Genomic DNA, 26,696 nt, shown 5'->3' with positions numbered 1-26,696 from the left:
TCCCTAGGGAGGACTGTAGTGTCGCGCCGTATAAAACGAAAGTGTCACTTCCAGTGAAAATACAGGATAGGAAAAATTCTGGTATTCCCACTCTTCCAAGTACAGTTTCCACATTTACTTTGCAAAAACACCGTCTGGGATCTTTAATGGCCCTGTGGTTTCATAGGTAAGTCCTATTACGATCAAATATACTTCAAAATACATGTGCAAACTATATTTCTGGATAAGGGTATATCTACACTACAGTAAAACTTATCACATACATATCGCAAACAGGTTCAAAACAAGATAACACTTGTAAGTGAAGAACAAAACTTTTTCAGATTCCTGATAATATTACGAAGCACCGATTAAAAGTACCCATAAGTCGTTGACTTGTATTCAGGCTGTTTATGATTAGTGAGCAATTTGTTACCAACGTGTGTTTAGGACGTGTGGACGAATTTTACAATAACTTTGCTCGGTAGTAGAGAACAATGGCTGCTTCCCATGTAGGAGAAAATCTGTAAGCAAGGAACGATAAAAACTAGGCCCATCTGTTCTTTGGGTGATCGGTAATAAAGTCACATGAAAAAAAAGTCACAATTTTGGCTTGTCCTTAGCTTTGTGATATTTACAGTCTTTTGCATATGCTTTTACGGTAATCCCCAACGGGCTTGTACGATACGCGCCGCAATGGTGGACGCATACCGGGTTAAAAAAAAAAAAATACCCACCGAGCTGGTACCAAACACGCAGCAAAGGTAGATATACTATACCGGGTAAAAAAATACCCACCACAATCGTACTAAACACACCGCAAAGGTGGATACATACCAGGTTAGAACCCTTGGAGGTCACTATAAGGAAAAGATGAATGACTTTTTTTTTTTCTGACTTTTCTACCTGTGCCCTTTTTCCCTGGATTCGTTCTATTGAGGGGGAAGAAATCGCAGTTATTTCAGTTTCTACTTTAGCTGACCGCTATGCTCAATATTGCTCGTCTCGTCGATGCTACGTGAATATCATGGACCCGGAAGTAACTGATTTACGAAAATTCGACTATAAAGCCATGCACAGGGTCATTCTCAGTGCTTAAGACAGTGAAAAGAAGGAGTTAGTGTGGTTGGACAGAAAGATCGAAGAAAAGAAGTGGAATAGGAGTAAGGTAAAAGGCTTAAAATGGGTGCTGCGCCAAAGGGACGTTGCGAAGAACCTTTATTAATGCCCGCAGTCCACCACATGAAGTGCACTGACGGCTGACCCCTAACGAGGATAAAGCGGAAACGAGAAGGGTTCAAAGACAATAAACCTGTTCCACTCTTCTGATAACAAAAGTTCCATCTCCTGTTCTTAAAACCGCAGGGCACCCTAAAGGCGATAACTCGCGAAGCTTCAAGTTAAACCATCAAAAGGTTAACATCATTTTAATGTGAATTTATTATATTTTAAAAATAAATCTTATACGGGATGAAATTTAAAGATGTAAGGTTTTATCTGCCGAAAGAATTTTTCTTTTATCTTCAATACCTTTGGAGATTTTAGCCTTTGAATAGCGTTAAGTCCGGGCCGTGACGGGCTGCCAGAAATGCAATAATTAAAACACAATTTAAATTTAAATGTGAATTTATGAAACTTCAAAAATAAGTCTTATATGGGATGAGCTTAAAGATGTTAGGTTTTTTCTGCCGGAAGAATTTTTCCTTTATCTTCAATACCTTTGGAGATATTAGCATTTGAATAGCGTCAAGTCCGGGCCGTGCCGGGCTGCCAGAAATACAATAATTAAAATCATAATTTAAATATGAATTTATGAAACTTTAAAAATAAATCTTACATGGAATGAACTTAAAGATGTTAGGTTTTATCTGCCGGAAGAATTTTTCTTTTATCTTCATCTTTAGGTTTTATCTGCCGGAAGAAATTTTCTTTTATCTTCAATACTCTTGGTGGTATTAGTATTTGAATAGCGTTAGGTCCGAGACATGACGGGCCGCGACATCTGAATGCCATGCCACGACACTAACCTCTATACCAGCGACCCAGCAAAATAAAGTAAAGTGCAACATATCCATTACCGATTAAATACACCTTGACGTGGAGATACTTTAAATCATCCGGCGTTAAATGAAATGGCTGCGACTATAATTTTCGAACAAATAATAAAAGAACTTTGTAATCTGATGGCCGTTAAATAGTAAACTTTGTGCCCACTATCCGGCTAAAAAATAGCTGTGCGTTCTGTTAAAACCACAAAATCTGTGAAAGTTTATCTATCTGTTCAAAAACATTATCCATAAATAAAAGGGGTTAAATAGCTTCAAAGAGACAGTCTGCGTTCGGTGGAGCGTAAAGTGATATGCACACTTATCTCATTATAACATTTATAGTAACTTGAAAACACTTTCTCGGTGCGACAAATGATTCACAGTGCTAATCTGCTAGTTATGTCAAGGTGAAATTGCTATATAGGAAAACAATTCTTCATGACTTAATACTTTAGAGATCTTTTAAAAAATGTTTTCGATATAAAGGTATTTTTCTATGGACTGCTCGATTTTCATTAAACTGTATTCACACATGACATACTAAACATAAGCAATTGATATGTATGTCTGCAATAAACGCATTATATAAAACAAAAGCAACTGGCATGCATGGGTGCAATATACACATATGCGAAAAGACCCGCTGTTACTACATGAGCATAAACTATGCTCAACCGAGACCAGCCAAATTTGGTCCAGTTAAGAACAGAAAAAAACCATCAGATCGTGGAAACTCTTGCGCTAACAAATTCCAGTCTGAAGAAAAATCGAGAAGGATCTTCAAAGTTACTGTACTTGGGTTCACACAATCTCCACTGACCCGTGGTAAGGTTAAGATGAAAGAAAAAAAAACAGCGAAAATTTATGGGCCACCTCAAATTATTTAAACAATGAGGTAGCTTGTGGGTCTGATAACTTGGAATTTTTTTTACTCTCTCTCTGACAAAGGTGGATAAGTAAAGACACGAAGAGTTAACCAAAGTTCGAAGGCTATTGGAATAAGGGATTTTGACAAAGGAAAAATCTATTTCTGGGCAGTGACCTGTGTCACCCAGTGAAACATTCCTATAGTCATTCATTTCTAAGGTATAATTATTGCTAAATATAACAAGAGAAAAGCTACATTGGATTACCTAACAGAATAAAACCTCCGGTTCGCATCACCACCCTTTAATAGGTGTCGGTATAAAATCTGGGGTCGAGTGAAACACTACCACAGGTCTTCTGCCATTTATTCTCTTCCTTGTCAATTTCCCCATTCCAAAGAGGAGCCGTACCAACACCTTCCCCCTAGCCGCTACTGCTACTACTAGCGCCTCAATCTTCATTCCTGAATATAGCACCCAAGCTTGGGTTCCCGGGGGGTGAGGATTCAGGGTTGGGTTCACTGGGCGACACAGGTCACTGCCCAGAAATAGATTTTCCTTTGTCAAAATCCTTTTCTGGCCTAACCTGTGTCGTCCCGTGAAACAATAACAGAGAATAGAAAGCACAAGCTTAGTAAGGGTGATTACAGTGTTACTGGAAGGGTGAAATTAGACTAATAAAAGTGATTCAACCTTTTTTAATAGTTATATATAAAATATAAGGTGTAAGGATAATCTACAGATAACTTAAATCTAGGTCCTCATTTCTGAAGTATATACAAATACTAAGATTAAATAACATAAGGACAGAGTGATTTACTACTCCGAAAAAAAGTAAAAAGATATTAAACAATATAACTTGTTTTGTCTTATAAGACAAAAATAAACATACAAAGTGGTGCATATAACAGATCAAACTAGGAAACCGAGGTGAAGACTAGGGTTATAAGCGAGGCAGGTAGGAGAGAAGCATAAGAAAAAAGGGTAGGTATATTGATACTGGATATTAAATATGACTAGGTTGTATCAGGGGTAACTACATCCCTGCTGCCACTACTGAAAATTTAAGGGCCTCTAAGGATTTCAAGTAGTGACGTTTAAATACTTTTGGTGACTTCCAACCTGTGTACTTCCTCAAATCATCAAAATTCATAGGGTGGAAATAGTTAATTGAAGTAGCTACTGCTCGGACATCATGTACGTGGGGTACTGATTCCGGGTTGGCCTGTTTAATAAAGTAAAGGATTTGCTGTCTAATTGCCTTTAGTGAGATTGTTCCACCATTTTCTCTGGTAAATAAAGGACCTGAGGTTTTATTGGAAGTTCTGTCTAGGAAAGATCTCAATGTCTTGACCGGACAAAGGGATGGGTCTTGTGGTAGCGGAACAATCTTCCACGAAGACCACTACTCTGAGGATCTTCATTTTTGGCCAAGAACCTTCTATCTGGTAGTAATAGAACCTCTCCAGATGGGAGAAGTCAATATGATTTGGCTCTCTAGATAGAGCCGATAATTCAGATATTCTGGCTCCTGAAGCCAGCTGTCAAGAAACAATGTTTTTCTTAGAAGGGTTGTAAAAGTACACGACTCATTATTGGTATCTGATGCTAATTTAAGAACATCATTCAGAACCAGGAGACTGAATGGGGTCTGTCTGCTGGTCTTAATCTAGCACAAGCTCTTGGAATTGATGAAAAGTATGATTCTGTCAAATTAATATTTAAACCCAAACTGGAAAATTCTTTTTAACGCAGATTTGGTTGTGGTAATAGTACTAGCAGCTAGACCTTTCTCAAATAAAGTCCTGAAGAAAGTAACAGCATGATTTGTATTCATAGCTTTTATCTTTGTTTCCTTTAAAAAGGAGGCTAGTTTCTTTACCGCAGAATCATATTGTCTAAGGGTGGATTCCCTTTTATCTGATTCTAGGAACCTGGTGTTAACCGGGTCCATGTTGGCATCTTTTTGAGCCGCAAACTTCATGAAGTCCATAAAGTTAGGGCATTCTGAATCCACGAGGAAGCGTACACAATCCTCGTTTGTACTAGTTGTGTAGCTTTGGATTGGGGATCTGTTTGGGACAAGAGTCCTAGTTCTTTGGTAGTAACGGATTACCATTTGCTCTTGGGCCAGTTGGGAGCTACTAGAGCAACTAGTCCCTTGAAGGATCTGAGCTTGTCCAGTACCTTCATGATAAGTTTATTGGAGGAAATAGGTAAATGTTTTCCCATTTGTTCCAGTCTATGGACATGGCGTCTGTTGCCTGGGCTAGAGGATCCAGATTGGGAGCCACATAGTGTATTAACTTGTGGTTGGATTCTGTGGCAAACAAGTCTACTTGGAGACCCGGGCATTGATGACTGATCCATTTGAATGATTTGTTGTCCAAGACCATTCCGATTCTAGCGGAGTTTTGTCCTTGACAGTGCATCTGCCACTACATTCCTTACTCCCGCTAGGTGAGTTGCTGACAGGTGCCATTGGTTCTTGCTGCTAATGAAAAGATTGCTATCATTACATGGTTTATGTGGCTTGATTTGGAGCCCCCTCTATATGCAGTGGACTATTACTGCACTGTCCAAAACTAACCTGATGTGGATTTTCTTTGCCGGAGAGAGTTTTCTCAGGGTTAGAAATACTGCCATGGCTTCCAAAAAAATATTGATATGCAACTGGCGGAGTGTAACTGACCAGGTTCCTTGAACTTTTTTGTATTGGGAGTAACCTCCCCACCCGCTTAGTGATGTATCTGTATGGATTACTAAAAGCTGGTGGCGGGAATTGTAAAGGAATTGATTTTCCTAAGCTTCTGACTTCTGTCCATGGACGGAGTCCTTTTCCGTAATATTGCCGGAATACTGGAAGTTTGTGTCCCATAATTTCATGTTCGCTCTGGTTCGCCAAACTCGATTTATGTCCTTGAGTTTGGCTTTTAGTAGAACGTCTGTTACTGAAGCGAACTGGAGCGAGCCTAGAACTCTTTCTAGATTCCTCCTGGATGTTTGTTTGTTTTTGAGGAAGCGTTTCGTAGTGCTTGCTATTTGTTTCCGTTTCACCGATGGGATTGATAGTTTGTGGGAGTTGAGATCCCATTGTATCCCCAACCACTGGAACCGGTGAAGCAGGAATTAGACGGGATTTCTTGTAGTTTATCTGGAACCCTAGGTATTCCAGTAACTCCACTACTTTTTGAGTTGTTTGTGACAATCCTTGTCGTTCTTGGCCCAGATAGCCAGTCGTCTAGATATGCCGCTAGCATTATCCCCTGCTTTCTTAGTTCCTGCACTACCGTTTCTGCTAATTTTGTAAATATTCTGGTGCTATGTTGAGCCCGAACGGCATTACTTTGAACGTGTAAGCCTGGTTGCCTAGCCTGAAGCCTAGGAAGGGACGAAAGTGCCTTGCTACTGGAACATGATAGTTAGGCATCTGTAAGATCTATAGAGGTGGTGACGGCCCCACGGGAAGTAAGGTCCGTACCTGTGAAACGGTTAGCATATGGAACTTGTCGCATTGAATGAATGAGTTCAGATGGGACAAGTCTAATATTATTCTTCGCTTGTTTGAGTCTTTCTTTGGAACGCTGAACAAGCGTCCTTGAAATTTTAAATATTTGGTTTTTGTTATTGCCTTCTTTTGAAGAAGGTCTTGAGCATATTCCAACAGATCCGTTGTCGGGTGTTGATAAAATTGTATTGATGGAGGAGGCCCTTTCTTCCAACTCCATCCGAGTCCTTTTGCAATTATGCTGTGTGCCCAATTGCTGAATTTCCAGCGGTTCTTGTACAGGTACAACCTCCCTCCTACCTGAGGTATCTCACTGTGCTGAGGGTCGACTACCCCTGTTTCCTCTGAAGCCTCTTCCTCTGCCGGATGCTCTTCCGCTGGCTCTGCGAAAAGCTCCCCTGGCTCGGCTTCCTCTAGCAACCTGTTTATAGCCATGAAACACCCCCTGATTTTCAAAGGAAGCATTAAAGGCTGGGGAAGATGTGAAGCTACTCGAGCTTTGAGGCTTTTGATGTTGAGGTTGAATTTTTGAAGTGGATGGCTGGTTTACCTGGTTTACTGGAACCGCCTGAACCATAGGTTGCTGTTGGCTGTGTTGGAAAGGTTGGAACCTTCTTGCCTTTTTCTTTCCCCTTAGAGGGTTTGATGATGAATCAAACTTTCTTTTGGGAAAAAGTCCCCAGCGGACTCTCAAACTTTGATTAACTCTGGCTGCTTCGCTGAGTACCTCATTAACCAAGCCCTCCGGAAAAAGGTAGATCCCCAGATTGAAGCCTTGATCATCTATTAGGCTCATGGCGGATCGAGCATCAGCTAGAACGTGCTTTCGGCAGTTCCTTCTCGCTACTGCGAAGTCATATACATCGCACTGCAATGTGTGTAATAATGACTTTGTTAAGATCTTAAACAGGGATTCTTCAGCGTATACCATGGTTGTCATCTCTGCCATAGTGACCGAGTTTATAGTTCTACACAGACGACTTCTGGCTTCATATTCAGTCCTAATGAGTGCTTCTGGGAGCCTGGGCAAACGTTCGCTAAAGAGATCTGTCGCACAGTCCTGGCTTAACTTTCCCACTGAGAAGGTTGCCGGAGCATCCAGCCAGTTTTCTGTACCTCCCGTGAGGAGCACGGATGGGTAAATCTGTCTCCCTGATTTGAGGCATGGGTTTCTCTTCCGCTGCTGCCTGAAAGAGTTAGTTCCAAGATCTTGGTTGCACATGGAACCGGGATATCCTCCGGGACCACGAACATGGTGCAAGGGCTCTTTGTGGACTAGTAATTTTTAGTGTTTGTACACTCCCATATCAGCTAGGGTACCGGACCCAAGGCCTGGATTGGGCCTGGTCCTCTAGGAAAAATTACTGTCTCCTTTAGGTATCTTGTCTTTTTTCTCTTACTAGAGCTTCCTCCGTCAGGCGTGCATAACCTTAAAAAAAAAGAAAAAGGAATTGGAGACCCGGCGGGGGTTAAAAAAAGCGGGTAAAAGAATTCAAAATCCTCTACCGGCCGAGTTCCGTATCCTTCAATAGACAATTTGCCCTCCGAAAATGGAGCGTGTGCAGCTAGTCTCCAAGGGTTATTTGCCTTGAAAGGTGGTAACTTAGAGGCATCCGGGACAGGCAAGGATTGTTGCGTGTGGCCGGATTGAAGGACTGCCTGCCATAAGAGACTCTTGGGTCTCCAATCTTTGGGCCAGCGATTGAATAGATTGGCCTGACGCTTCTCTATTCGAGGCCAACTGGGTCGAGATTTCCATAAACTTAGCCTGAAAAAGATTAGTCATTTCTCGCATGATTACGCTAGAAATAGCAGCCGGGTCTAAACTCGAATCCTGTTGTTTCGGTTTTTGCAACCTGGTTCTTGTACTCTGCCTAGGTGTCGAGACATTACCTAAGTCCGCCGTCAGTTTGGAGGCTGATGACGGACTGGCACGAGTCTCCCTAAGGGACTTCGGTTTGGAAGGCTTAGGAAGGGGTTTGGTAATTGATCTATGGGTGATCGACCTAGATTTTACCTTTGGAGTTACCGACATTGACTTGTTTCCTGAAGTCACAGTTTTCTTAATAACTCCCTGAAAAGAAGAAGAAGAAGAATGAGACGGACTAAAGGATAGTACTTTAGCCCGTGGATCTACTGCCTCACTTACTCCCCTACCTTCCTCCTGGGTGTCGGTCATCATCGGTTCGAGGTCTAAATTGATCGCAGCAACCTCCTCAACCATATCTCCTCCCAAGCCTTCTAAATCTTCTGCCAGTATGGCTTGGGTCTCATCACGAATCCTGGCGATGATTGGAGCTGCCAGATCCGTTGAAACCGCTGCCGACATCTTAGCATTCGGGTATATGAGAGAACACAACTCCTCAGACAGCATGTAGGGTCTTTTGCCTTTGGCATTCCTGCCAAATCCGCCTACCCAAATCTTGAGGGTCGCGAGAGCTGCATCCCTTTCCGCCTGCGAGTTCTGGAAGAGAATTACTCGTTAAGCGGCAATAATTTAGTTTAATTTATGGCTATCTGAAAATATGAGTCAATCCTCTTATTCAAACAATTATTTCACTATCTCCCAGCTTGCATTCGAACCTACCGTATCAGAAGTGAAATCCTGCATCAGGTTGTAGCAGATTTCGCAACCGTCTGGGTGCCAAACTACTAGGTCATCAAGCTGGATTGCGCAACCTGCGTGCGAACGACACACCTCGTGTCCGCATGGTTGATGCAGCATTGCAGTACAGGCTGTCTCCTGACAGCGGACCATCTGTAGTTAAAAATTGATACATGAATATCACTGAATATATCCACCGGAGCTGTATCCGGCGGTACATGTATTAACTAAATTTAATTCATGCCGGAATGTTGTTAATTAACATTCCACCGGGTATGATTCTAGCGGAACATGCCTAGTATATAAGCAAGTCAAGTTCTGATTCCGGTGGCATGCAAAAAATTTCTTAAGAATGAAAATGTTTTTCTCCATTTCCTTTTGCTTTCCGGTCCCCCTTTTTTACGCTTCTTTTAACAAAATAGGATTTATGCCGACGGAACAGGAAAAATTTTTTTAAGTTGAGCTGTATCCGTCGGCTCCGGAAAGGTTCCCCTAGTTATACCAGGACTTGCCTTGATTTGTGTCAACTGTCACCGGAACGGGACATAAAGTAGCGAAACACGGGGGGGCGGAAAGCTATGGAGAGGAAAAAGACCTTAAGTCTAAAAATAAATTAAACATCTATAATCTATAATATTTTTTTCAGGACTAGGATACCCGCCGGATTAATAAATCCGGCAGAGGTAACCGTAATGTCTTATCAAAACCTTAAGTTTATCGTAAAAATTTTTTTTTCGGAAATTATTCCAAATATGTTATGTAACGGAGCTCTGTGATACTGAAACTTATCATCCTATCCCCTTTCCATGTAAATTTATGACCGGAAACATCCCGGGCTGAATCAGGACTAAGCCTGATACTATACATAGAAGCTTTGTTATAAATAACGAACGGTTCTAGTTGCGTCCCGGGCCCTCCGGGACGGGAGGACTAAACATGGAAAGGGCAAGGGATATGAGGTATGGTATCTGGAAGTACCGGGAACTACCTTCTTGTCGAGCCGGGAAGTTGTCCAGGGCTCGACTGGATAGGTAACAGTCCCTCATAACTACCTGATAAGAGGAGAATTCTCCCTCGACTGGACCCCCCCCCCCCCCCCCCCCCCGTGGGAGAGGGTGGGGCTCGAATGATTACTTGGAGTAGCATAGCGAGTAGCACCCCAACGGGGGGATGGAGAAAGGAGTCACCTCGAGGAGTGGAACCCTCGTAATCAGATTGTATAACACCTACCAGGTGTATCACCTCCTGGTCAGGAGTGGCTCACCTGGTCACAGGACAGATGGCCACCGGCCTACTGCTCTATAACACCAATCATAACATGTAAACGATAAAAATAACAAACTAGAATCTAGCGTGTGAGAATTGAATTATCTAATAAAATAAAAGGAGCGGCTAGCTTATCCTTCGACAAATCACATTGATCTGGTCAGGTCGGCCAGAGGGGCTCTGACCAGCTAGCCTACCATTCCGAAAACATAATTTTTAATCTCGATTGGGAAGGTAGGCTAGGGGAAATATAGATCTTATAAGATAATTCAATAACGCAACAAAAAACCCATGGTTCGTGTCCAGAAAACCTTTATAGTGAAAATGCACGAAAGGGTAGATCGTTAATACTTCTCACACGACCAGAACAAATTTTTATAATAACACGTCAGGATCTAAAACAAAATTGATATAAGCACTGCAATTAAAATGTGGGACTACAATTAGTATGGGAGACTAATTGAAAGTCGTCGATACGAATACCGAAAATAACGTAGAAGGCTGACTCGGGAACGGCGCATGCAGGTTCCCAGAATGTAAACAAGCCTAACTAAATAAAAATCGTCAAAACTCTATAAAAAGCTAATTTATAGACTCATGCAGTACTTAACTTTTGATCCAGAGGAATCCTGACGATCAGACATAGTGATAAATCACGAAAATCACAAAAGAAAATTTCCCAAAATGAAAACGTGTGTGGAACACACGAATGCTATGAAAGGAATGCAGATTGTTGGCGCTAGTAGTAGCAGTAGCGGCTAGGGGAAGGTGTTGGTACGGCTCCTCTTTGGAATGGGGTGAAATTGACAAGGAAGAGAATAAATGGCAGAAGAACCTGTGGTAGTGTTTCACTCGCCCCAGATTTTATACGACACCCTATTAAAGGGGTGAGCGAACCGGATTTATTCTGGTATAATCCAATGTAGCTTTTCTCTTCTTGTATATTTAGCAATAATTATACCTTAGAAATGAATGCTATAGGAATGTTTCACGGGACGACACAGGTTAGGCCCAGAAAAGGAACCAGAAATTGAGAATGCTGTATTTCCAAATTAGCAAATGAGAATCCGTCATATTCAGTTAGTAAGATACTTTAATTGACGAGAACAACGGGCAAGTTTCCAACAATATATGGATAAAAAACAAGATAGTTACATAGTTACGCAGTTTCAAAATGGAATAGGAGTAACAGTTCTTGGGAAAATAATATTTGTCCTCTATTAAACGTCGTCGTATTATATATAAGGCAAGTTGATGACCAATTTACCTACCAAGCTGATATTTCAAAAACATGAAAGTAAGCAGGAATAATATGGCTATGTAAAGCATAAGTCTGCAACCATCGCACATCAATTTACACGTAGTCTTGTGTATCTTCCACAATATCATGAAACTACACCTTGGTCCGTCGCAGTTCTGGTTAGGTATTCATCCTTGAGCGAGCAAGTCACCATGAATATAGTCACTCAGCTGAGAATTTAATTGCTTCACGAGCTTCCAGAACACTATTAAGACGTCCCGAGGAGGACTGTAGCAGGGTTCGTAATACTCGAATGGATATCGCAAAATCTGGAGCTTGAATTTCCACTTCTGTGGAATCTTTGTTCTTGGAGACATTTCAAGTTCGGCAAAATTATATTAAATCAAGATAATTGTCGATATCTGATTATTCATTGATTTTTTTGCTAAATACCACTGTATTTTCATATAAAACCAAGAATTCAACAGGAATTCGAATGGGATGAGGCCCTAATATTACTTTAAAATGACATCATCAATTATATTCATATGTATTTTGTACAAAGAAGCACAGTGGGTGTAAGAAAAATAACAGCCTTTTGTTTGGTTTCAGTCTTCGATGGAAACAGGCAGACGATTAAGGATAATCTGAGCCAATTAAATCATTCTCAGGCAAGCTGGAAACAAAATATAGTTTTTTTTTTTTTTTATTATTACCAAGGACTATTTTCTCCACTTGAAACTCTCTTCACTTTAGATGCACGTGGGCACGGGCATTCAGACAGACACACACAACTCAAAGTCTTGAAGAATTCTCCTTAGGAATACGACTGCACTCTCTCTCTCTCTCTCTCTCTCTCTCTCTCTCTCTCGTGAATTCAAAATTCATTTTTCTTACAAGTACAATTAGTTCTCTGTTGAGCCATCGCTCTCCAATACGTTTATATATCACCTCCATTTATACAAAAAACAGCATTATCAAACCAAAGGGAAAATAATCTAAATATTTCATATATACACAAACTAAAAGAATGAATTAGTATATAGAACTTCGGTGTCCAGGAAGAGAGAAATCAGAAACAGCACAAAGTGAATTTCCTTCCGGAGTACCAGTGTGAGCGCGTGGGAGGAAAAAGATTGAGAGAAGAAACCAAACAGCCAAAATCGAATATGAAACCCTGGAAGAAAGGCAAGAAAATACCAGGCGACCAAATAACCCAGAGAGAGAGAGAGAGAGAGAGAGAGAGAGAGAGAGAGAGAGAGAGAGAGAGCGGAGGGAGGCCACACAATATTTCTTCAAAGACAGATCTGCGTTACATTGTTGCCGTTAGCCAAGTCCAAGAACTACACAAAGGCCTTCTCCCTGGAGGCATTTTGGTACACAACGAGGGACCCCTACGAGGGACACCACCGGCAGGAGGTTTTGGTTTGCAGTCACACAGGATATCCCGAGAGTAATCTTACCAATGCACGAGTCCCTCCTCCTCCTCCACCTCCTCCTCCTCCTATTCCTACTCCTCCTCCTCCTCCTGTTGCTGTTGCCTCTTAGCTTTGGGCAATGGGAAGGTTCTTCTTCTTCCTTTCTCTTGTCTTTCTTTGAGTCTTATGGCTATGGTGACTAAAAGGAGTCTTTGTAGGTTCCAGTGCTCTTCTGGGATGGAGGGGTTGGGAGAGGGGTTAATGACATCCTCCTCTCTCTCTCTCTCTCTCTCTCTCTCTCTCTCTCTCTCTCTCTCTCTCTCGTCTCTCGGGGGGCGGAAGGGGGAGGTTATTTTGCTTTGAAATGGCGAGAAAACCATTTGTTATATTTCAGTAAATGGCTTTCAAGTTCAGCAGTATTGCTATATCGTGATATTATATAACAAAATAGAAACATAAAACCAGTAATACTATACCAGTAATACTATACACGTACTTGGAGCTGTAGGCAACCACTCGTATAAAATAACTAACCATATCTCTAAAATACCACTAAAAGGATTACATTAAACAACAAACGTGATCCGACCTCCAGCTTACGTGTGACGCGGGCTAATATCTACAGTCAAATAACGCATTGTTTCACCGACGAAAATTAAAATAAATACGCCATATTTCATTAGAAATAATTGCTCTGTTCTGTTTAACATGAGCATCATTTATTTTATTACATTTTCATTCTAATAAATAGATCATAAATATCATATACTAAAATTCCTGTATCTTTAACTCAACGCGAAACACCTTTTTCTGGCCTTTTCAGGCTTTTCCATAAGGCTTCATTACCCAGCCCAACAAGAACATCAACAACAACAACAAAATACTTTGTAGGATTACTCACCGAGTAAGCGAAAATAAAAGCAATCCCAGAATATACCAAACAACTAAATCATTTTGTGGAATTTCGAAAACATTCATCAGCTGGAGGAATGATCAATGCCTCCCATGACCCGAGGCGCAGCAATCATTCAAGAGGTAAATATTTTTATACATGAATTCTCGGAACAAACTTTCTCAAAGCAATCAAGACGATAAGATACGATGGGATGTTTCACTCAACCTCAGAATAGAAAGAGAAATGAATCACTGTACCTAAAAAATAAAGGCCTTCTTTTAAATATATACTGACAAAATTCAGCACGTCTATCAAAATATACGTACATACAATATCTCATAACGCGCTGTTATATCTTTTAAATATTCGACATATGCATAGGTACTGTAAATGACAAATGAATGAGACAATTGCCGAATGTCGGAATAACTTCGGACCCGGGAAATCAAGGGGAAACTGAGTTCACGAAAAGAATAAGATATCGGATATGATTTATGAAAATTTGGGCACAAAGCCAGGCACTTGGGAACTTTGAGAATTTCAGTCCCTAAAGTGCGAAAAGATGGATTTGAATTGGTTGGACAGCAAGCTGGAACAAAAGGAACGTAGGTAAATGAAAAGGCGGAAAAGCGGGTGCAGCTAGGGGCTGAAAGGAAGCTGCAAATAATTTCTAATAATAACTGCTGTGCAATACGTGATGTTAAATGACGACACTTCCCCCCACACCTCCCCCCTCCCCCACGGGGGATGAAATGATAGGAGAAGCTCTTCCTTCCATGGAGAAACTGAAAGCACACTACGGAACGCAGAGCTTCTCGATTGATTTCCCTCCACGACGTAAGGTATTGTTTTGGAAATGTATATCCGGTAATGTTAGGAAATACCATATATATATATATATATATATATATATATATATATATATATATATATATATATATATATATATCTATATATATATATCTATATATATATAGATATATATATATATATATATATATATATATATATATATATATATATCTATATATATACTATATATATATATATATATATATATATATATATATATATATATATATATATATATATATACATATTTGTAAATAAGCATACTGATTTTTTAACACACACTATATAATATATATATATATATATATATATATATATATATATATATATATATATATTATATATATATATATATATATCTCCAAAAGTAAAGCCATGCACATGGAACATGCACATGCTCGTACAAATATAAATCAAAGAGAAGCTTGTATGCATTCGTGAACACCTCAAAAATACATAAAGTCTAGGTCATAAATATGTACGATATTCTAAGAAAACACGTACACACACACACACGAATACCGCACGTACACTGCAATAAATGCCATACACACACACACACACACACACACACACAAGGGATACTGCATGCACATATTCCAGACAGTGTACAATCCTCCAGGCACCAATATGAAAGAGGAAGCCGAACCAATTCTCTCCGCGGGCGCCCAGGTGTACCCAATACTGACCGGATTTATGTTCGAATCTAATCATTTAGTTTCTTTTGATAGGTATGGAGGCTGAGGGATTTTCACAAAACAATATTTCAAACACTTTCGGTAACACCTAGATTTGGGTAGGTCTATGTGGGATGGTGTCACAGCTAATTCTATTTTATATCTGTTCACCTGCTAGTATTGACGCTGAAGATTATGAACGCGGTTTGGAGATTTAAAACAAGTGAAAAATGCGCCGAAGTTTCCCTGGCTCAATCGAGTTTTCTGTATAATGCTGTATGAAACTCTCAGCCACGGCCCATGAAACTCTCAGCAGCTGCCCATGAGACTTTTAGCCACAGCCCTGTGGTGGCCTGTGTCGGTACCTATAGACAGGCACACGATCATGGCAAACTTTAACCTTAAATAGAATAGAATAAAAAAAGACTATTACGGCTAGAGGGCTGCAATTTGCTATGTTTGATGATTGGAGGGTGGATGATCAACATGCCAATTTACAACCCTCTAGCTTTACTAGTTTTTAAGATCTGAGGGAGGACATAAAAAGTGCGGACGGTCAGACAAATAGCAATCTCAATCATTTTCTTTTACAGAAACTAAAAATAAAATTTGAAAACAAATTTACAGCAAATGTTGTAGCAATCAGTGAAGCACCTGTTTAGAATCACTTAGCACTTACATATAGGTATGCACGTTTACCACAGCATATATTTGCAATGTATTTGTAAAGATAGTTTTAGAATATTTTGACGTGTATTTATCAACACTGCATAGAGAGGAATGCCATAATCTGTAAGCCAGGTAAAAAGAATTAAAATTCCGTTTTCAATGTTTTTTCAGGTTTATATATATATATATATATATATATATATATATATATATATATAAAAGGATATAAGCCACAAAGGAAAGGTAAAAACAGAGTTACTGCAAGTTCTTTCGACTCAACGTTGAGTAGAAAGATCTAGCAGTAACACCGTGTTATCTTCCCTTCGTGTCTTATACCTTTATTTATGCATTTATCACGTTCCAAAACTTTCGTGATTCAGTTATAACACATATATATATTTTATACATATATATATATATATATATATATAAATATATATATTATAGTATAAAAATATATATGTGTATAACTGAATCACGAAAGTTTGGAACGTGATAAATGCATAAATAAAGGTATAAGACACGAAGGGAAGATAACACGGCGGTGTTACTGCTAGATCTTTCTTCACTCACGTTGAGTCGAAAGAACTTGCAGTAACTCTGTTTTTACCTTTCCTTTGTGGCTTATATCTTTTATATATATATATATATACTAAATTAAATATATATATATATATATAAATATATAAAGAATATATATATATAAAGATATACTATATATATATATATATATATATATAGTATCATAAACATTCCAACACAGAAACCTACTTTGTGTATTGATGTACAAAACGTAAGTATACCAAAAAGGCTACACTCTTATATTTAAAAAAATAAAAATAAGCGATACAGTTATTGTTTTTACGTTATCAGCAATGGAGAAATCAGAAACTACTGCATCAACAACCAAATCCCTAGTAATTAATTGTTTACTTTATTGAAATCCCAATCAAGTACTTTACTCACTCTTCGTGCACTTCAACCCACAGACACTGACATAACAAAGAGCAAATTCGTGAACAAGAACCTGATTACAAGAACAGCATAAACGAAGATCAAGAGAGTGAGACGGGACTGACGAAGACAAAGACAAAGACAAAGACACAAACGCAAAAGAAAAAAAAACGCAAGAACAAAGACACTAAACAGCTTGCATGGAGGAGCATCCATCTGTTCCATCATCATCATCATCATCATGACGTCGCGTTTGTATTTGGAGAACATTATCTCGAAAGACAAGCCAACCGCCTTGGCCGGAGACCAGCTGGGGGAGGGGGTGGAAGGGTAGTTAGGGATGGAAGGGGTGGGGGTGGAGAGAGGGGTCCTTAGTGGAGAAGGTGGGGAGGGGAATGATTTAGAAGGAGGGGGTGGAGGTTTCTTAGAGGAGAGGGTTGGGGAGGGCGTTCTTAGAGGAGAGGAAGGGGGTTGTCTCTCACAGATGGAGAGGGTGGGGAGGGGTCCTTAGATGAGAGGGTGGGAGGTGGATTTCCTTAGAGAACAGAGTTGAGGAGGGGGCCGTTAGAGAAGGAAAGTGTGGGGGCGTGGGGTCCTTAAAGGAGAGGATGGGGGCCGAGGGAGGGAGTTTCTTAAGAGGATAGAATTTGGGGGAGGGGCCCTGAGAGTGAGAGGGGGGGGGGCATGAGAAGGTTGGAGAGGTTATCATTAATCCTCTGATAAGGCCTTTGTTTATTCGCTTTCACTTTCTTTGCTGACGTACATATTTTAGATTTAGCTGACCTTATGCCAGCACGGGCTCTTGCTCTTACAGCAGCCCGTAAAAAGGTCGTACAACGGGCTCACTGAGAACCGTGTTTGTATAGTCACTCATGTAAGTTCATGGATGTCTCCGGGCATAAAGCTGAATTACATCCAACCCCTTTCTGGACAACGGGTCTGTATAGTGACGTAAGACGGGCACACACCGAAACTTTCTACAGCAGAGTTAGGCAGTTGAACATTTGGCCAGTTTCGCACTCCCAGACACCTGTCATCCAGAAAGGGGTGAAATGGAAATCTCTCTCAAACACCCGGACATCCATGAACTTATATGATTGACTGTACCTATAAATCTCCAGAATCGTCCCAATGACGACCATGCTCGACAAACGCAAGGCGAACGCTCTCGCCGAGGGCCACGCCCCGTTAAATTTCTTCTGTTAGAAAACGAAATAACGACTGCTGGCCCTCGACGAGTCGCAGGAGAAGAGACAAAGATTATTTTTTGCAATTAAAGAGCAAGGGAGCCCGTGTTCACCGCCGGAAGTGCACAGAACACGAGGACAATAGGACGAAGGGAGAGCCTGAAGAGGAAGAGGTCTTTTGAGTAGCCTATAGAGGTATTTAGAATACGGAGTGACAGGGTGACGTCTCTCTGACGTCCCGGATGTCTAAGAACAATAAACTCCTGTATGTTCGATCCCAGGTCTCTTCGATGGATGCACGTGAGGGAAGGCAACAGTCGCGGCCGTTGAATGGTTAAAATAATCGTAAGCCTTGTATGGACACTCTTGAGAGAGAGAGAGAGAGAGAGAGAGAGAGAGAGAGAGATAGAGAGAGAGAATGACATTGCCAAGTAGTAGTATCTTTGTTAAGGTCTGCCACCTCTTGATTAACTTAGAATCATATATCTACCCACGTAGCTTCTTGAAAGAAACTCCACTTCGACAGAACAAAGTATGTGTCTTTTTCGTGTGTGCGAGAGGTAAAAGAACAATACCCATAAAAATTCACAAATGACATTCACCCTGTCTCTGATAATCGACAACATTCGTTGATATGAAACCAAATCTATAACGGTGATAAACTTGTATGGACGCTAAGCAAAAACAGGTATAAACCACAGTACGCAGCAATGAACAAGTTTTGAAAATACATGGTACCTGGTTTTTTGGGCAACTAAAGAAACGATTTTTTATAAATTCTGGGAATACCTTGATAATTAAATAATATACAAAACTTATTCGACTTCTCTCCCAAAGATAAGTTGGTACCCAAAGATCTTTCACGTTATGTCACTCACGATTTTCCCTCGGCAATCAAGATAACGTGGTCCAGTTAATCGTTAAGCATTCGGAACGAACACTTTAAAAGCGTGAAATCTTATTACCTCACTCTAATACCTCTTGAAAATAACTTTCTAAAACCTTGAAATCTCCCTCGACCTATCCATCTCCTTCCTGGAAGTAATATCCAAAAAGCGTGGAATCTTGTGAGGCTTCATTCAAAAGGCTCCGGGAACAAATATCACTAAACATGGCATCTTGTGAAGCCTAGTTCTAACGACTCCTGGAACTGTCATCCTAAAAGCAAAAAATTTGGGAGACCTAATTATTATTGAATTTAATATAGAATTAGGCCAAAAGCCTAGCACTGGGACCTATGAAGTCATTCAGCGCTGAAACGGAATTTAACAGTAAAAGGTTTGAAAGGTGTAACAGGAGGAAAACCTCGCAGCTGCACTATGAATCAATTGTTAGGAGCGGGTGGGAAGTAAGATGAAAGAAAGAGAAAATGAAAGGAGGTACAGTAGAAAGAACGAAAGGGGTTGCAGCTAGGGGTCGAAGGCACCCTGCAAAGAACCTACTATGAGATTCAGGGTCCCTGTAACACGGTTTTTTGGACTTTGCTCCTTGTCAAAGCATCGGATGTAGCTGAAAGTTGACAAATGTATATTTTACAACCACACACAAATATTGTCAGCATTATCAATAACCTAAACCCGATAGTTTTAATTTTTATAGAGTAAAAATGATCTAGCCGACGCCATGGCCAATGATTACGAGCCAAGAGTCGAAAAACATTCATTACGTAAGCAAGGTAAACAAACACCATTTGACCAAATGTTGCCCCGCCCATCCACCAGACAGAAATTCCATCGGCTCTGAAACCCAAAGACTTTATGAATGGCGTGATACCCCACCCACATAGATGTGGGTGGGGTATCAGTGCTGGCGTAGTAATACTACTGTAGCAGTAGTGCCGCAACAGTATATGCATAATATACATGAATTAAACGTTTAGGCCAACTGCTGGGATCCTTGAGGATCATTTAGCACTTCTTACAACTACTAGAGAAATTAATTTTTATAGCCAGAAGTTAAATTTTCTAATCCAACAATGCCCATGGTAGCCTTCAGTGTTATCGTGAATTATAACGAGGCGAAAGTGGGTGGAGCCTCATGAAGTCACCATTCTGACGATAATTACTGGTGAAGGTTTAAAGCCAATATACGGTACCGGCTATTTTTTTTCCAGTAAATAGGTAGATAGCCAATAAATAAAAATTGCTTGACAATGGATATAGCAGTTATCAAATCAAGCTTGTCTACTATGTCTTTGAAAATTACCAACTATTCCCTACATCTTGTCAATCTGATTGTGACCTATAAAGTAGATTATAATTTCTTAGGACACTTAATTTGGGAGTTAGACAAATAATCGAAGTGTTTTTGTATTTATTAACATATTTTGTTGGTTTGTTCATTATGACAATTATCAGTGGAGAGGATTCAGAGTTCATAAAGGTGTACTGCTTTGCTTGTATTTAAATTTTTGTCATTGTTGCCAGAGGTATAGCCTTCGTTACGTATAGCCAATCATCCATCGAGAAAGAGGGAAGAAATGCTGTCATAAGTTACGTAACGAATGCGTTCGAAACCTTTTCTCTGAGTAAGTTGGCCCGTCTTCAAAGAAGGTCACTTTTACATTATAAGTACCAAATTTATTCAACCTACGTAGTGCAGAATACACTCAAAATTTATGTGTTGATATAATATGTATTCTGAATAAGCGTTATATTTATGAAATGCATAGATAAAAAGTTATTGCGAAAAAACCGTGTTACAGAGGCCCTGAATCTCATAGTAAGTAATGCCTACAGTGCATCGCATGAGGTGCACTAACGCCACAACCCCGTTTCGAAAATTTTAATTTTACAACCCACATGAATGGGAATTACAGATTCCTAGAAAATTATTCCTTGGAATAAGCTGATATCTAACGCAAGAACTTGATTTTTAAGAGAGAAAGGTGAAGAAAGTACCTTGATTTATATCAATACTGTTTCTCAAGTGCTGTAAATATCGGAACGCACATTCATTATTTTATTTGATAATCTCAGAACGGGCCAACCTAAGTTTTCAGTAATATTTATATTGGACTTCACGCTGTCACAAGCTCATTAATTAGTCATGAACCTGGAAGAACAATTTCAACATAATAACTTTATATCTACTGAGCTATGGTCATCCCAGTCTTTGGTTTCAGAAGCTAAGTTGCTGCCGTCACTCAACCTAATCAGCATCCAAAAATTCTTAATTCTAAAATGATATATACGACAAGAATTAAACTCGTTCCGCTACTCCCAAGGAGTCGTTCTAATAACACCAAGCAACTCTAAAGCAAGTAATTCCAGACACACATCTCGTAAGGAGCAACAAGGCACGCAATTGTATTATAAGTTCATGCTATTTCAATAACCCCGATTAGACCGATGGACTCATTTTCACAAAGAGGTATTTTACGGAAGGCGAGTTCGTTTTATATGCAAATGAAGGCATTACGGATGAATTCCAGTTATCTCTCAGCTGAGGGAGATTAGCGCGGACTCAAGTGCTCCCTGAGACTTAATTATGGCATGCATAATACCAGGTCCTTTGCACTGCTACACAAAGTAAACCTGGTTATCATAACTAAAGACGACAAACTATGTTAAAACTGAGAGAGAGAGAGAGAGAGAGAGAGAGAGAGAGAGAGAGAGAGAGATTTTTTTTTGACTGCTGATATAAACAAGGAAAACCAACTTCGGTGAAGTTTGTGGTCATAATGATGCAAGTGCCGATTTAGCCAGATCGAAGCAGTCCCAGGAGGTAGAGCTGCATAGGATATGCCTTCCTTCAGCATAAAGGCACTCAAGAGGCTGGGTGGGATGCTTCCACATTTCAGGAAGCAGAAATTGCAACACTTTGCTATGAAATCATTTGCTCTTCGCCTTCTGAAGCCAGAAAGATCCTGGCTTATCTGTTTACCACAACTTACATTTTACTGGCGAGAGTCAGAATAAAAATTGGCAAGAGATACGTTGAACGCACGCGTCTCTCGGTTACATGGTCTGATCTGGGAAAGTGTTTATTTTATTTAACTAGGAATACGATCTTTTTACATATGAAGCTTTATGGGATGGGCAATCAAATGGTCTTAACTACATCGAGAATAAGGGAGTATAAGGGAAGATGTAAAAAAAAATATTTCAAATGGGAGAAAGAGCGTTATATATCATTCATATAAACCATACATTTTATGCCAATACATGATGAATACGTTCATAGACTACATGAATTATCTACTGTATAAAAAAAGTCATACAAATTTACTATGCTTTGTATAATTTGGAGAAAGCCTATTTACGCAACAATCGAGATTTGCATATAACTTATACATGAAATTTGTCAAAGAACATTGAATGAAAGGTAATTACCCACCTCATCACGGCACTCAGAAAAGAGGCATACTCTGAGGTTCTCATAAAATTACTCGGGTGCCACTCACCCGCCCCCCCAAAAAAAAAAATTCAATGCAATACTGGTGTGGAAAATTCTCTGGCGGTAAAGGGCAATATTCAAATGTTCTCGAGAAAGTTCTGATAATTTCGAGCATCTTCTAGATACTATCAACCAATCCTTCCTGTGAAAGCTACCACATCTACCTAACCTTTTTCTCTGACTTCAGCAGAAAAAGCTACAAGAAGCCTAGTGCCTTAAATCTTTGCGTGACTTGCAGAATGAATTGAATTGAATTGCATATAGAATTTAGGCCAAGGCCAAGCACTTGTACTTATGAGGTCATTCAGCGCTGAAACCGAAAATAACAGTGAAAAAGCTTGAAAGGTGTAACAGGAGGAAAACCTCGAAGTTGCACTATGGCTCACTTGTTAGGAGGGTGGAAAGTAAGATAGTAGAAGGAGAATATGAAAGGAGGTACAGTAAATGGAACGAAAGGAGTTGTAGCTAGGGGCCGAAGGCACGCTGCAAGGAACCTTAAGTAATGCCTGCAGTGCACCGCATGAGGCGCATTGACCATTTCATTTCCAGCCACTATCTGGGGTTGCTTTCATAAAGAAATTCTCTAAAACAAACGGGTATATCTATTAGGGGCAAATCCTACGCAACTACATCTATGGAACTCTTTTATACAAATATACTACACTCATATTCTAAGGAATCTTAGCAACTGATTGACTGGCACTCGTCTGGCGTCACAATTCATCACCTAAATTTATTTCTTAATGTCTTACACACAGACAGACATATACATGCACAAATACACACCCACCCACACACACACACCACACACACACACACACACACACACACACACACATATATATATATATATATATGCTGCGCGTTTAAAATTATCAATAGAATGATGAAAGGTGTCAAGGAAATGACGGATATGGGTGTTAACTTGAGAGCGATAAGAAAAAGATAAAAAAAAAGAGCAGTGGAGCATTTCATATCTGCAAATGATGCTAGCTGTAAATAGGAGCGATAAGCTACAGGTTACTGGTGAAAGAAAAATGCTATATGTTAGCTATAGAATGGAGACATTGAACGACTCATAACACTCTCAGCCGCGGCCCGGTGGTGGCCTGTGTTGTTGGCAGTTTTAGCTGTGCCAGATGCACGGCCATGGCTAATTTTAACCTTAAATAAAATAATAACTATTGAGGCTAGAAGGCTGGAACTTGGTATGTTTGATGATTGGAGGGTGATTGATCAACATAACCATTTGCAGCCCTCTAGCTTTGGTAGGTTTTAAGATCTGAAGGCGGACAGACAAATAGTCATCTCAGTAGTTTTCTTTTACAGAAAACTAAAAGGTGTTCAACTGAAAGAGCCTTAGTATCCAGGATGAGATGCCGGATTCTTTTGTGCAGGTACAAAGGGCAGTTGAAACTTGGTTAGAGTTTAGTACAATAAAGTGTACGGGTGTCTCGGCATAAAGTGGCTTAAGTTGTGCAATTTCTCCGCAAAGGTGCCCAATAACACTTCAAATTTAAAATATATAAAATCTATATAAAAGATTTTGCTTACCTTAGTGTAGAATATTCGCAAATATATTCACACAATAACATGCAGACATATGACTTGCGTGTAAGAAGAAAAATATTAAGACTAAAATCACATACTTGATGTCAAGGTACAAAAAGTAAGAGCTTCGGCATTCATATCAACTGAAGTGAAAATCTCCGATGAAAAACAGTTTAAATAAATCAGTTACCACGACTTCAGCAAAACAAGGTGATCGACAGCTTCAAATGAAACATTGAAATTCGAGAAAGAAAAACAAGAATTGATGAAAATATAATTCTCAAATATTTTGATAAAAAGCGAAGGTCTCCGGCGTGACGTTGAAAGTTATCAGAAGCCCAAGAGTTTATCGGACGAAATTTTTCTCAGGTGAATGATGTATGCGTACAGCACTGACCCCTTTCACGCTCTCTCTCACTCTCTCTCTCTCTCTCGCGCGCGCACACGCACACACACAAACACATACACACACACACATGCTTAAAATATCACAGAAGATGCACGCGACTTCATTATATAATCGAATACATATATATATTATATATATCGAAAAATTCAATACCGAAAACTGGTTATCGGAAATTTCTTCATTTTTAGAATTTTCTCTTATATCTGTCCACGCAGATACTCAGTTACAAGTTCCTTCTGTGTATTATATACTATCAATCACGCAAAATACAATAACAAGCGCAATGCAAGAAGGAAAACGAAAACGACAAACAAAAAATGAAGGAGGAGGAGGAGGAAGAACAATAAAAACAGCAAGGAATGAAACAACATTCTTCCCTTCTTATTCCAAACCTGATATTATGGTCCACTGCCTGAAATCATCTCGTGTAAATCCAGCAACAAAAATGCGTCTTTTTCTGTGAATTCATTTTTGAGGATGCCTGATTATTTACACCTGGTATGCTGGTGTAGATGAACACAGAGAGAGAGAGAGAGAGAGAGAGAGAGAGAGAGAGAGAGAGAGAGAGAGAGAGAGCTCGTAAATAAATATTGTTGTTGATATTAAAATAAAATGACATTTGGTTTATGGAAGTTTGGTTATAAACCCCAGCACTGGGGCACTTTCAGTGATTCAGTACTAAAGGCTGTGAAAAGAGGGAGCTGGAGAGAGTGGACAGCATGATGGAAGAGAGGAAGTGGAAAGGAAGTGGGAATAATGGTAAAGTCAAGGTTAAAACACGGGAGCAGCTAAGGGCCGAAGTGAGGGTGCAAACAATCTTTAATAATTCCTACAAACTTAAGTATATATCTTAGTTTTACCAGACCACTGAGCTGATTAACAGCTCTCGTAGGTCTGGCCCGAAGGATTAGATTTTTTTTTTTAAGTGGCTAGGAACCAATTGGTTTCTTAGCAACGGGACCTATAGCTTATTGTGGGATCCGAAACACATTATATCGAGAAATGAATTTCTAATCACCAGAAAGAAATTTCTTTGATTCATTGCTGGCTGCCGCGGGAAGCGAACTCGGGCTACCAGATTGATAGTCGAGTACGGAACCCACTCGTTCAATGAAAAACTACTAGTGCCTGCAATGCATCACGTGAGGAGCACTGGCGATGCTAACCCTCTTCAGAATCAAAAGGTAAATGGTTGCCCTATGTGCAGGCGTATAGTGGCTAGAACTGTACAAGCTCTGCGCAAGTGCTCAATAACACTTCTGATTCAAAACATCTGGAAATTATATATATATATATATATATATATATATATATATATATATATATATATATATATATATATAATTTAGCTTATGTTGGGTACATATTTGCAAACATTTTCACACATAATATCAAGCAGACATATGACCTGTTAGAAGAAAATATTGAGACTTCAGACATATACTTGATTTCAGGGAACAAAGCGTAAAACCTTCGGAATTTATATCAACTGAAGTGAAAATCCCTGACTAAAAACAAAGCATAAATAAATCGGTTATCTGGAAGTCAGCGTGACAAGGCGACTGACAACTCCAAATGAAACAGTGATATTCATAAAAGATAAACAAGATTGCATGAATTATAATTCGCGAATTTTATAAAGGAAGCTTAAGTCTCCGGCGAGACGGTGAAAGTTATCAAGAAGCCTAAAAGTTTATCGGACGAAATTTACTCAGGTGAATTATGTATGAGCACATCGCTGAACACGCTCATTTAACGCACACACATTGTATGTATGTATATATATATATATATATATATATATATATATATATATATATATATGTAATGTCATATCTACATATATATATATATGATATATATATATATATATATATATATAATATATATATATATGTGTGTGTGTGTGTGTGTGTGTGTGTGTGTGTGTGTATGTGTAGGGGGGATGTATCAATTAAACGAGGAACAGAATACCGAGAACTGGTTTATCTGAACTTGATTTATTTTTTCAGTCAGAGGTTCTTTCTGTGTATTATAGACTATCAATTACGTAGCAAACAGTACCAAGCAAAACGCAAGCGCAATCAAGGAAAGTAAAAACTTCAAATAAGCCATAACCAATAAAGGAGGAGAAGGAGAAACAATAAAAGGAAAAGACAAAGAAACAATGCTCT

General features: G+C 39.5%; 1 protein-coding gene across 1 annotated transcript in view; it reads right to left on the bottom strand.

Annotated features, from left to right (window-relative positions):
- Window positions 1–26,696, bottom strand: part of LOC135197901 (dual oxidase 2-like) — a 1,007,375-nt gene that overhangs the window by 492,114 nt on the left and 488,565 nt on the right. The window lies entirely within an intron of this gene.

The sequence above is a fragment of the Macrobrachium nipponense genome, chromosome 21 (genome assembly GCF_015104395.2).
Source record: "Macrobrachium nipponense isolate FS-2020 chromosome 21, ASM1510439v2, whole genome shotgun sequence".
Classification (NCBI taxonomy): domain Eukaryota; kingdom Metazoa; phylum Arthropoda; class Malacostraca; order Decapoda; family Palaemonidae; genus Macrobrachium; species Macrobrachium nipponense.
Note: the sequence above shows the minus strand (reverse complement) of the source record. Positions and strands in the feature narration are given on the sequence as shown.